Genomic DNA, 12,394 nt, shown 5'->3' on the forward strand with positions numbered 1-12,394 from the left:
ATAAGAGTGAGGAAGAAGGTGGACTCCCTTATCTTCTTCCTGATTGTAATGGAAATGTTCAGCATTTTTTCCTATTTATTATAAAGTTGTCATAAGATTTTTTAATGTAAGCTTTATTAAGTTTAAATGTGTTCCCTCTCTTTACTCTCTGTCTTTACCTCCACCTCTGCCTCTCTCTCTCTCTCTCTCTCTCTCTCTCTCTCTCTCTCTCATTCTCTCGTGCATGCACGCTTGTGTGTGTGTGTGTGTGTGTGTGTGTGTGTGTGTGTGTGTATCTGTCTCTGCCTCTCTTTCTCTCTGTGTCTGTGTGTATGCATGTGCATGTGTGTTTGTGTCTGTCGTCTGTCTGTGTCTCTCTGTCTTTCTGTCTCTGCCTCAGCCTCTGTGTGTGTGTGTGTGTGTGTGTGTGTGTGTGTGTGTGTCTAGAAGCATGTGCTTGTGTGTTCATGTGTGAAGGCCAAAGGAAGGTGTCAGATGTATTCCTCTATCACTTTCACTGAACCCAAAGTTTACCATTTGGGGGCTGTGCCAGTGACCAGCAACCCCCAGTGATCCACTTTTCTCTGCCTCTCTACTGCTGTGGTTCCGGGTGCACATGCAGTCATACTTGGGTATTTATGTGGGTGCTGGGGCTCTTCGAGCATTCTTACCCACTAAGCCACCTCCTCAGCTTTAAATATGCCCCTTCTTTTCCAGATTTCCTTTTTTTAAAAGGGGAGACTATGAATGCAGTCCCCCACCACAAATTATGCAGTCGAGTTTCTCACATTTGGGGAAATTGCAGGGATCAGCACATCTGGAGTGCAATAGATAAGACTCACCCTGGGAAAAGCGCTTTCATGATCACGGTATCTCCCTGCCAGGCAAGTACAGCTTTTGCACATTTCTTCTGAGCTTTTATATGATATTGGATTCTGTCAAAAATCCTTTTCTGCATCTATGGAGGTGATTGTGTGATTTTTCTGGGATAAGTTTTATAGACAACTGAGAAAATCAATATCAGATTCTGAAACAAGGTGGCTACTGCTACAGCTTAAAAAAATTTGTTTCTCTTTCATCTTTTGCTCTGACTTTCTTTGTTCAAGTCCAAATTTATATAATCTCCTTGGCTATCAGTTCTAGAATGTTCAATGATTTTCAAAGTATCTTTTGATATTTTGCTTCTCAAATACTCATTTCTTCCCCTGAACACTGACTTCTGAGATGTAGCTTGACCATCTTCTGTTACACTGAATGTACTGAGTGTGTGTGTGTGTGTGTGTGTGTGTGTGTGTGTGTTCCATCACAATGTTGTAGAATTCTGTATCTTGCCATGGAATATTACTAGAAAGAGCTATTTCATTTATGCTTGGTGGGTACAGGACTGTAATCTCAGCGAGTCTGGTTTCTGAAGCAGGAGGATCACATGTTTAAGGACTGTGGGAGCTACAGAGTGAGTTCAAGGGCAGCCTAGGCAAATTAATGAAACTTTATTTCTTAACGAAAAGAGAGGTCCAGGAATGTGGCTCAGTGGTAGAGTACTTTCTCACCATGTATAAGGCTCTACCTTTACTCCCTAACACTCTTGTGGTAGTTTGAGTAAGAATGGCCTTCATAGACTCATATATTTGATTATTTGTTCCATAGATAGTGGAGCAATTTGGGAAGGATTGGGATGTGTGACCTTGTTGAAGGAAATGTGCTGCACAGGCCAATTCCAGGCTCCGACTCTCCCCCACTCAACACCCCACCCTCTGCCTGCTGCCTTCATATCAGGATGTAAAGCTCTCAGATACTTCTCCAGCACCATACCTGTCCGCTTCCTACCATGATGATCATGGACTAACCCTCTGAAACTGTAAGCAAGCCCCCAATTAAATGGTTTCTTTTATAAAAGTTGCCATGGTGATAGTGTCTTCTCCTATCAATAAAATAGTAACAAAGACAGAAGTTGGTGCTAAGATTAGGGAATTGCTGTGACATGCCTGCCCATGCTTTTGTTTGGAGGAATATGGAAGACTTTGGGAATTTGGACTAGAAAAGTGTCTGAAAGCTTTAAGAAGAGCTTAATGTGTCATCCTAGAAGGATCATGGAAGACAGTAGGGTTGAGGGCATTTGGAACTATGGAGACCTGGCTCAGGGGATTTCAGAAGGGAAGAATATTAGCAAGTGGAGTAAGTGGTCTTACAGACCATTCTTGTGATATTTTGGTAAAAAGTGTGGCTGCTTTTTGTCCTTGTCATAAATATTTCCCAGGGGCTAAACTGAAGATTTTTAACTAGAGCCATTGGCAGAGGTGATTTGAAGACAGCCTAGTAGTGACTGCGTTATGTGGTTATTAGCGATCACTCTTGTTTAGTTCTACAGTGAAAAGTAGTAAGCAGGGCAAAGAGAAAGAGAAAATGTACAGTTTGAGGAGAAATAGAGAACTAATAAGTGTTGTGTTAGAGCCACGTCTTGTGCTCAAGAAGATAAAAAGTTTGAAGAAGGCCTGATTCAAAATGGAATAAAAGGAGTGGTGCCCTCAGGGAGAGACCCAACCTAGCTAAGCCTCCAACTTGTGAAAAGAATGAAAGGAAGACCTAAGCTACAAAGGAAACCATCAACAATGGAAAGCTGGTGCAAATGTGATTCAAGGAAGGGTCAGGTTCCAGTCCCAGGAAGCAAAAGAACCTGGCAGCTTTAGCCAAATGGTTCTGGATTTAGAGTCACGAAAGACACTGGAAATGGGTTGTGGAATCTTCCTCTGAGGTTAAGGAATGTTACTGTAGTGAGGTGTGTTACAGGGGAGTACCTGCATGGAGGCCATAGAAGCCATTACATGGAGCTGTGAGGATGAAGCCTGGATTGTTTTGGAGACCCCCAAGATGGTGTAAGTGTTGGAGTTGTGAGGTATCAGCCAAGCAGAAGTGAGTAAAGGGTATGGAACCATCCCAAAAGAAAAAAGTATGTTGCAGTTAGCAAAATTGGAGGGGAAGAACCATTGGACATGGAGATACAGGATCTAGTTTGCCCAACTGTTTTTTTGACCTTGCTTTGGTTTAGTATTTCTTCACTCTTCCCCCTTTCCTACCTATTGAAATAGTAACGTATATTCTGTGCTATTGTATGTTAGAAATACATGCTTTGCTTTTTTGTTTTGATTTACAGGGGGTTTAATTTAGAGATTGCTTTTGAGTCTCAGAAGAGACTTTGAAAATTTGGGCTTTTAAACTGTCTTGAGACTGAAAGACTATGGGAACGTTTGAAATTGGACTAAATGCATTTTCCATTTTCATTATGATATGGCTATAGAGGCCTATGGGGGGCAGGAAAAATGTAGTGGGTGAGTGAGAGTGGGCCCACAGGCCTGGTTGGTTCCCAGTTAGTTAGTTTGAGAAGGATTAGTGAGTGTGACCTTATTGAAGTAGGTTTAGCCTTGTCGGAAGAAGTGTGTCCCTGAGGGTGGACTTGGAGGTTTCAGAAGCCAATGCCAGGCTTTCTATCTCTTTCTCTGTCTGCTGCCTGAAGATCAGGATGTAAAATAAAGCTCTCAGCTACTGCTTCAGTACCATGCCTGCCTGCTTCCTGCCAAGATGATTGTGGACTAACCTGCTGAAACTGTAAACAAGCCACTCCCAATGCTTTATTATATAAGAGTTGCCTTAGTCATGGTGTCTGGCTATAATGATAGGATAGCAACTAAGACCACCTTAAAAATACGGAAAGAAAGAAGGAAGGAAGGGAGGAGGGAGGGAGGGAGTCCAATCATCAGACTGTACTTCTTCCATCTGTTGTGGCTCTCTTATGGTGAGACAGCACTGCCCCCTTCCCTGCTGGTCACCACTGCCCCCTTCCCTGCTGCTCACCACTGCCCCCTTCCCTGCTGCTCACCACTGCCCCCTTCCCTGCTTGTCTGACACTCAGTTGGCAACTTAGTTTCCTCCATAAGATGGTCTCTCACTGATCATGGCAGATTTGGTGCCTCTGTTTCATAAAAGTTACATTTCAGGAACTTACCAAACATGCATGCACGCGCGCGTGCGTGTACACACACACACACACACACATACACACACACACACACACACTCACGACAGAGTTGAAACTACAAAAACTATTAGCTTCATATCCTGTCTTGTGATTCCTGTGCCTTTGCCTGGTCACCTTCCTTCCTCCTCACCCGGTATGGCCATTTCTTGGCCTCTTTTCTCAGCATCATACTATACCACACTTACAGCTGTTTACATATTTACATGTAAGCATCATAGATAAGATACATATATAAGGGAGAAGGTTTTTTTTTCTTTTTGAGATTAAGTGACATCACTTAACAATATAAATTCTAAGTCCTTCCATTTTATAACAAATTTCATTTTTCTGTAACACTGAATAAGATGTATAAGTGTACCAGATTTTTCTTACACATTTATCTGCTGGTGGACTTCTAGTTAATTCTAGCTCCTTGCATAGAGAGGCAATAAACATGAATGTGCAAATATCCCTATGGTAGGGTATGAGATTCTCTGGGAATATGTCAAGGAGTAAAATAGCTGTGTCCTAGTCATTCTATTTTTTATTTTTTGAGGAACCTCCAAAATGATTTCCATCATGATTATATTAGTTTATATGAGATAACAATGAGGCTTACAGAAAAAGATTCTGTCTATGGAATCTGCTGACCAGGACTTACATAAAAAGATTCTCTTTCTGGAATCTGCTAACCAGGATTTACAGGCTTTAAAAGTTAGCAATGAAGGCTTACAGAAAAAGATTCTGTCTATGGAATCTGCTGACCAGAAACTTCTGATAACCAGGAATTACAGGTTTTAAAAGATAGCAATGAAGGCTTACAGAAAAAGATTCTCTTTCTGGAATCTGCTAACCAGGATTTACAGGCTTTAAAAGTTAGCAATGAAGGCTTACAGAAAAAGATTCTGTCTATGGAATCTGCTGACCAGGACTTACATAAAAAGATTCTCTCTTTGGAATCTGCTAACCAGAATTTACAAAACAAGCTTGTACCCAAAATTGCTTTTATTGATAATAAATATGAGTATTTAATGGATAGAACACTAACTCTCCAGAGTGAAGTTGTAGCTACTCAGACAATATATAAGGAAGAAAAATTATCATTACTTGATAAGATAAGGTCCATGGAATCATGTGTTTCAGAAGAACATAAAAACTTCCATGATTCCATGAAAAATCTGGAATCCCTTACAAGAGAGGAGGTTTACTCCCTGGAACAGACCCTAGGTGCTCATTTACAAGCCCTGGAGGAAACTCTAAATAAACATGACAAGGGACCTAATAAGCAGAAGGGCAAGACCATACAGGTTGTAACATCTCCAAATGGCTCTCATACAATGGCTTATCCTGTTATCATCCATGAGAAGCCAGCAGATGACACACACATTCCGAGCCATATACGACATATATATTACAACCAATTTCAACAAGGGACTTTAAAAATATAAAGGAAGCAGTAGTTACATATGGGATACACTCCACATACGTAAAACAGATGCTAAATTCGTGGTCTACCTCACATAGAATCATTCCAGATGACTGGCATCAGTTAATTTCAGCTGTTCTAGAATATAGCCAGCAGTTACAGTGGAAAAGCTGGTTGAGAGAAGAGGCAAGAAATTTAGAACAACAAGGTAAACTCAGAGGTTTTGAGATCTCCCAAGATCAAATACTTGGTGAGGGATGTTTCGCTGACAGGAATGTACAAGCCATTTATGATGAGCATACAATATCCCTATGCCGTACAGCAGCTCTAAATGCTTGGGAAAAAATTCCAGAACCTGGAAAAGCAACTGAGGTATACACAAAGATATTTCAGGGACCACATGAACCCTTCACTGATTTTTTACAAAGGCTGAACACAGCTATAACAAAAGCTGTATCAGATAAAGAATTAAGAAAAGTATTAACTGAGTCCTTGGCATTCGACAATGCTAATGCAGAATGCAAAAGAATACTTACACCATTAAAGATCAGATCAGCTCCTTTGGAAGAATGGATTCAGTATACTAATAGTGTTGAATCTCTTAACTACAGTAATGAGGCTTGGATAGGAGAGACAAATCCCAGAGGTGTAAGAAGGCCCCATGGTACCAAATGTTTTAAATGTGGTACACCAGGTCATATAAGTTAAACCTGTACATGGGGTAATCCTAGAAGTAATACTCCTTCTAAGAATAGCCTAAACAGAAGACCCCAACCACCTCCTGGATTGTGTAGAAGATGTGGCAAAGGCCAACATTGGACCAGTGAGTGCAGATCAAAAATAGATATACGAGGCAACCCTTTAGTAGCGGGAAATGCCTCAGGGGGCCTCTTGCAGGCCCCCAAATCAAATGTGGTAAGAACATTCCCAGCCACTGTGGAAGACATTCCTCTCCAGGACAACTGAATAAACCAATGTCTAATGTAAAAACTGATACTGCAATGGATGATAAAACAGCTCTGATAGATGAATCACAGTTTACAAAGAACACAATAAAACAAATATTTTGGCAGACTTCCATAAATGAACAAAGGCCAAAGCTTAGAATTCGAATTAATGGCTTGGTTCTGGAGGGCCTGGTAGACACAGGTGCAGATGTGACTGTAATTACACCAAAATCATGGCATCCAAATTGGCCTCTTCAAGAGGTAGATGTCCAACTTTTAGGAATTGGCACCCTATCTCAGATAAAACAGAGTTCGAGATGGGTTGAATGCATAGGGCCAGAAGGACAGAGAGGAAGGCTGAAGCCATATGTAGCAAATGTAGCAGTAAATCTATGGGGCCAAGATCTGTTACAACAGTGGAATACCCAGATTAAAATTCCTACACTCTCAGAAAAGGAATACAGGCCAATGCATGTTTATAGGAATAATATCATAACATGCTATAAAAACCAGTCACCAACAATTCAGGCTGTACACAAACAGAGCACAACTGCTGTTGAACTCTCAGAAGTACCAACTGCCTTACCTTTAAAATGGCTAACTAATAAACCTATCTGGGTTGGACAGTGGCCTTTGACAAAAGAGAAGCTACAAGCTTTAGAACAGCTGGTTCAAGAGCAGTTAAATGCTCAACACATTGAAGAATCTACCAGCCCTTGGAATTCTCCTGTATTTGTTATTTAAAAAAAAAGTCTGGTAATTGGAGAATGCTGACAGATCTGAGAGCTATTAATAAAGTAATTCAGCCAATGGGCTCCCTACAGACTGGGATGCCCTTGCCCTCTCTGCTACCCAAAGAATGGCCTATAATAGTTATTGACTTAAAAGACTGTTTCTTTACCATACCCTTACAAGAAAATGATAGAGAAAAATTTGCCTTCACAGTTCCTAATTATAACAATTCTCAGCCAGTCAAGAGATATTGATGGAAGGTCCTCCCATGGGGAATGTTAAACAGCCCTACCTTATGCCAATACTTTGTGCAAAAACCATTGGAGTTAATTCGTGTAAAGTTTCCACAATCCATAATTTATCACTATATGGATGATATCCTATTAGCTGATCCAAAGTTAGACACATTAGAAAGCATGTTTGAAGAAGTAAAAAAAGTTTTGCCTCGCTGGGGACTGCAAATTGCTCCTGAAAAAATACAAAGAGGAGATTCTATTAATTACTTAGGATATAAGATAGAGTTACAAAAAATTAGACCCCAAAAGGTACAACTGAGGAGAGTTCGATTAAAGACTCTTAATGATTTTCAAAAGTTGTTAGGAAGCATTTCCAACTTATTGGGTATCATGGGAATACCCAAAGATGGACTACAAAATTTGGCTAATACTCTGGAAGGGGACAAAGAATTAAATAGTCCAAGAGAATTATCAGCCGAAGCTGAGAAGGAATTGGCTCTAGTAGAAAAGACAATTTGAGAAGCACATGTGGATCATGTGGATCCAGAACTTAAATGTATTCTTGTCATATTCCCCTCCAGACATTCCCCCACAGGTATTTTGATGCAGAGGGAAGATATTATATTGGAATGGATATTCCTACCATGTAAACCAAATAAGAAATTAAAGACTTATATAGAAAAGATCTCTGATTTGATTCAAAAAGTAAATTAAGACTTCGTCAGTTGACAGGAATGGACCCAGCAGAAATTGTAGTACCTTTAACTAATGAGGAAATTTCGTCACTATGGAAAGATAATGAATACTGGCAGAGAGCCTGCAGTAACTTTTTGGGAGAGATTAACAACCATTATCCCAAAAGCAAGAGAATAGAATTCATAAAGAAGACTGAATGGGTCCTTCCTCACATTGTACGACAGAAGCCAATTTCTGGAGTCCTCACATTCTATACAGATGCAAATAAATCAGGGAAAGCAGGATACAAATCAGGAGACTTAAGTAAAGTGGTACAAAGTCTATACAGCTCTGTACAAAAGGCAGAACTGTATGCCATTCTTATGGTACTGATGGACTTCACAGAACCCCTCAATATAGTCACTGACTCTCAATATGCAGAGAGAGTTGTTTTACACATTGAAACTGCTGAATTTATTCCTGATAATACAGAATTAACTTCATTATTCATACAATTGCAGGAAATCATCAGAAAAAGGGAACATCCTATATATATAACACATATCAGATCCCATACAGGTCTGCCAGGACCTCTAGCACAAGGTAATGATGAGATTGATCAGTTACTAATAGGTAATGTGCTAGAAGCCTCAGAATTTCATAAGAAACACCATGTAAATAGCAAAGGTTTGAAGAAGGATTTCTCCATTACTTGGCAACAAGCTAAGGATATTGTTAAAAAATGTCCTACTTGTTCCTTCTATAACCAAACTCCATTACCTGCAGGAAGCAATCTAAAGGGTATACAAAGAAATGAAATTTGGCAGATGGATGTGTTTCATTTTGCAGAATTTGGAAGATTAAAGTATGTACACCATACCATTGACACCTATTCAGGATTTCAGTGGGCAACTCCTATGAGTTCTGAAAAGGCTAATTCTGTGATTACACACCTATTAGAAGTTATGGCCATCATGGGAATACCTGTACAAGTTAAGACAGACAATGCCCCAGCATATGTCTCCAATAAAATGAGACAGTTCTTTGCTTATTACAATATAAAGCATGTTACAGGTATACCACACAATCCCACAGGCCAAGCAGTCATAGAAAGATCCAATCGAACTTTAAAGGATATGCTAAATAAACAGCAACAGGTAATAATGACTCCTAGAAATAGATTGCATAGTGCTTCATTAACCTTGAATTTTCTCAATGCTGATGAGAAAGGAACAACAGCTGCGGAGAGACATTGGACGACAGACAAAACTCCTGAGCCAAACCAACCGGTTTATTTCAAAGATGTGTTGACCTCAGAATGGAAACCTGGATATGTCCTACGTTGGGGAAGGGGTTTTGCTTTTGTCTTCACAGGAGAAGAAAAGCTATGGATACCAACAAAATTAATAAAAATTCGATTCGAACAGGAGAAACCCCTTGATGAGGAGAAGTAAAAGATCATCCACCAATGTGACATCTCTTCAGGTTGTAAGAAAAATTTAACAATCAAAGGTTGGGGTAGGGTTCTGTTTTTGTCTTTCCAGGATAATGGAAATACCCATCTTCCAGAAATCATAAGGCCTTGGATATCCGGATGTTTACAGCAGAAAGAAAGAATCTATTGGTACCAATCTACACAGGGTAAGATATCACTGTCTAACATCTATATCTCTATCAATCTAGAATAGTTGTGGTTCCAATTTAATTATAAACCAAGCTGGCTTTGGAGATGGAATTGGCTCACTCCTTCTCTAAACCCAAGCATATTGATAAAAGAAAAGGTTGAGAGATTCTTCATTCCCATATCAGAAGAGCCCTCTGGTGTGAGACAGAAGGAAACCAATTATAAGGGACCATTATCTTCAAGATTCTAATTCTCTCCATGCTTACTCTTGATTTCTTGGAATCCTTTCTTACATGTCATGACATCTTTAAATCCAAACCTTCCATTCTAATAAAAAATAAGTTTTTTCCAATAGCAATCTCTGAAGTCTCCAGAAGGAAGATGGGGCCCCAACAACAACAACTCTACCCAATCCAGAATGATGCAATGGTAATCATCATCATACTACACTTCTTGCCAAAATTTCAGACAATCTTACCCATTACTCTGAGAGTTGCTGCAGAATCTACACTTAGTCTAACTGAGATTTAACTATCTGAGCTTTCTCACAATACCCAACAGAGATACCATCGCTCCCTAAACAGCAGGAAGCAATTCTAAGAAAAGGACACCCCTTCTCCCTAAGGTTCATATTTCTCAGGGTTATGGATAATGGTTCTAGGGTTGGGGGTGGAAGAAACTGTTAAACTCAGTACTCTCCTTAAGGAAAGAAAATATGTCTCAAAAAAAAAATGGGAAAAGAAGAAATGGAATGGATAGGTATAAGATATTATGGTAGACTGTCATATACATTAGTAAACAAATTTAGTAATATAGCAGCCTTTGCACTGTTATGAATTCTTATATGTTGATACAAATATAAACTTTTTATATTCCTATTTAAGATAATTTGTATATTGATACAAATACAGAACTATGTTAGTTATATTGTACACATATTTTTACTCTTATGTGAAATATTTGTATATTGATACAAATGTGAATATTTATCTGTCATACTGTATGTATGTTCTACTTCTGTTTAAGATATTCTGTATACTGATATATATTTAGGATTATTATCATATTGCATATTGCACTATAATTCCTACCTCTGTTAAAGATATTTTGTGTATTGTCACAATTTAAAGTCATTGTCCTTTTACTGTGCATTTGCTTACAGACTGTTTGCCTTATTTATAGGAAGCTTAGTCCTTAGGTTGTTTAGGTAGATAAGACTTACATAGTTATTGTCACCTATGCTCGTCATCTCTATAATTATGTTAGTTAGGTTATCCAGATTTATAAATACATAGGTCTGATGGATAGGTAATCTTCAAACACTTCATGGACCTAGAGAACATGGCATTTAAATAACTTAGAATTCTGTTGACGTGAGACATAATTGCTCCTGGCAGCACCAATTTGATCCCGAGAGAATGTTGGGCTTCTAAGACATTTCCATTTGGAAGTTTGTCTTCTTGGCACAAAATGGCCTACTGGGCAAAGAACTGCCCTTGCCTCAACTGCTGACAGTACAAATGCTGTCCTTTCTGGACAAGCGGGACACAAGGAAAGCGACCACTATACTTTGCCAAGACAGGGTAAGATGGTCTTTCAGAATTCCTGCTTCTGAAAATGGTCTGTCAGATACTCTAGGCCTGTAGCCAATTTGAATGCACCAATGATGCTGAGAAACATTAGGTGACTGTCCAGGCTGCTAGCTGTCTCTGTCTACTCTTGCAAGACTCCCGAAAGTTGCTTGCGTCCTTCTCCCATTTCTCAGGTATTATTATATTCCTTCTCAGGTCTTTGATGAGGTTGGAGATTAGCAGTTATAGTTACAACTTAGTATATATACATATATAATATCTTAGATAGGATATATTAAGTATTAGACTCAGATTCTTTAGGATAGGACACCTTTTGGAATGATCTTTGTAACATGCCACCTACCCATGCCCTAGACTTCCCTGGATTTTACTATGTGTTTTTTGCTTGATATTGTTTGCACTTACTGTAATTCCAACTTATCTAGGTCATTATCCCTCATTACTCCTGGACAATATTTGATAACCATCTCTTTGTATATAGTCTTGTATTAGGTTAGAACTTTCTTATTTAGACAAAAGGGGGAGATGTAGTGGATAGCCATCCCAGCATTGGCCTGGAAGTTCCAACCCCCACTGAGGCTTCGGTAATGGTCACGCCCACAAGGCAGGGCGGAGGAGGAAGCAGAAGACCAAGGATCGGGAAGAGGTCACTCTCTTGGTTCCCGGACTCTGGACGCTGGAGGTAGACCGAGTACAGTTCTCCAGAGAACACAGCCGGACTGCACTATACCCTTGCCAGACCCTGTAACCTACCCCCTCATTTGTAAGTACCCCACAAAATAAACCTCCCTTTTAACTACATGGAGTGGCCTTAATAATTTCACCAATAAAGTTCAAGTATTTACAACAGTTGCAATTCAAACTTAAAATGATCTGTTCCTCTTTCAAAAGGCCAGCTTATGTAGTGTGCATTTGACCTTCTCAGAAGCACATAGTCAGTTACACTGTTATCTCCACTTTACACAGAAGTCAACTGATAATAAGGAACTTACGTGTCCATTTTTGCAGAGTAGAGAGTGGCAGATATTGATTTGAAACCAATGGTTTTAATCTCTCCATGTTCTCTATAATGTCTGTGTTTTCTGTAATTGGAGACTTAGCAGGAATATAACTGGTGATATTGTTTCTTCTTCAAGTCTGAAAATGCCAGGTTGACATTGGTTTTGAGAAA

General features: G+C 39.5%; 1 non-coding gene across 1 annotated transcript; it reads right to left on the bottom strand.

Moving 5' to 3' along the window:
* Positions 1 to 711: 711 nt before the first annotated feature.
* LOC118579050 lies at positions 712 to 871 on the bottom strand. Its single transcript, XR_004944417.1, has one exon. It is a non-coding gene; the product is annotated as a U1 spliceosomal RNA (small nuclear RNA).
* Between the last annotated feature and the right edge of the window lie 11,523 nt (positions 872 to 12,394).

Source organism: Onychomys torridus, chromosome 2 (genome assembly GCF_903995425.1).
Source record: "Onychomys torridus chromosome 2, mOncTor1.1, whole genome shotgun sequence".
NCBI classification, from domain to species: domain Eukaryota; kingdom Metazoa; phylum Chordata; class Mammalia; order Rodentia; family Cricetidae; genus Onychomys; species Onychomys torridus.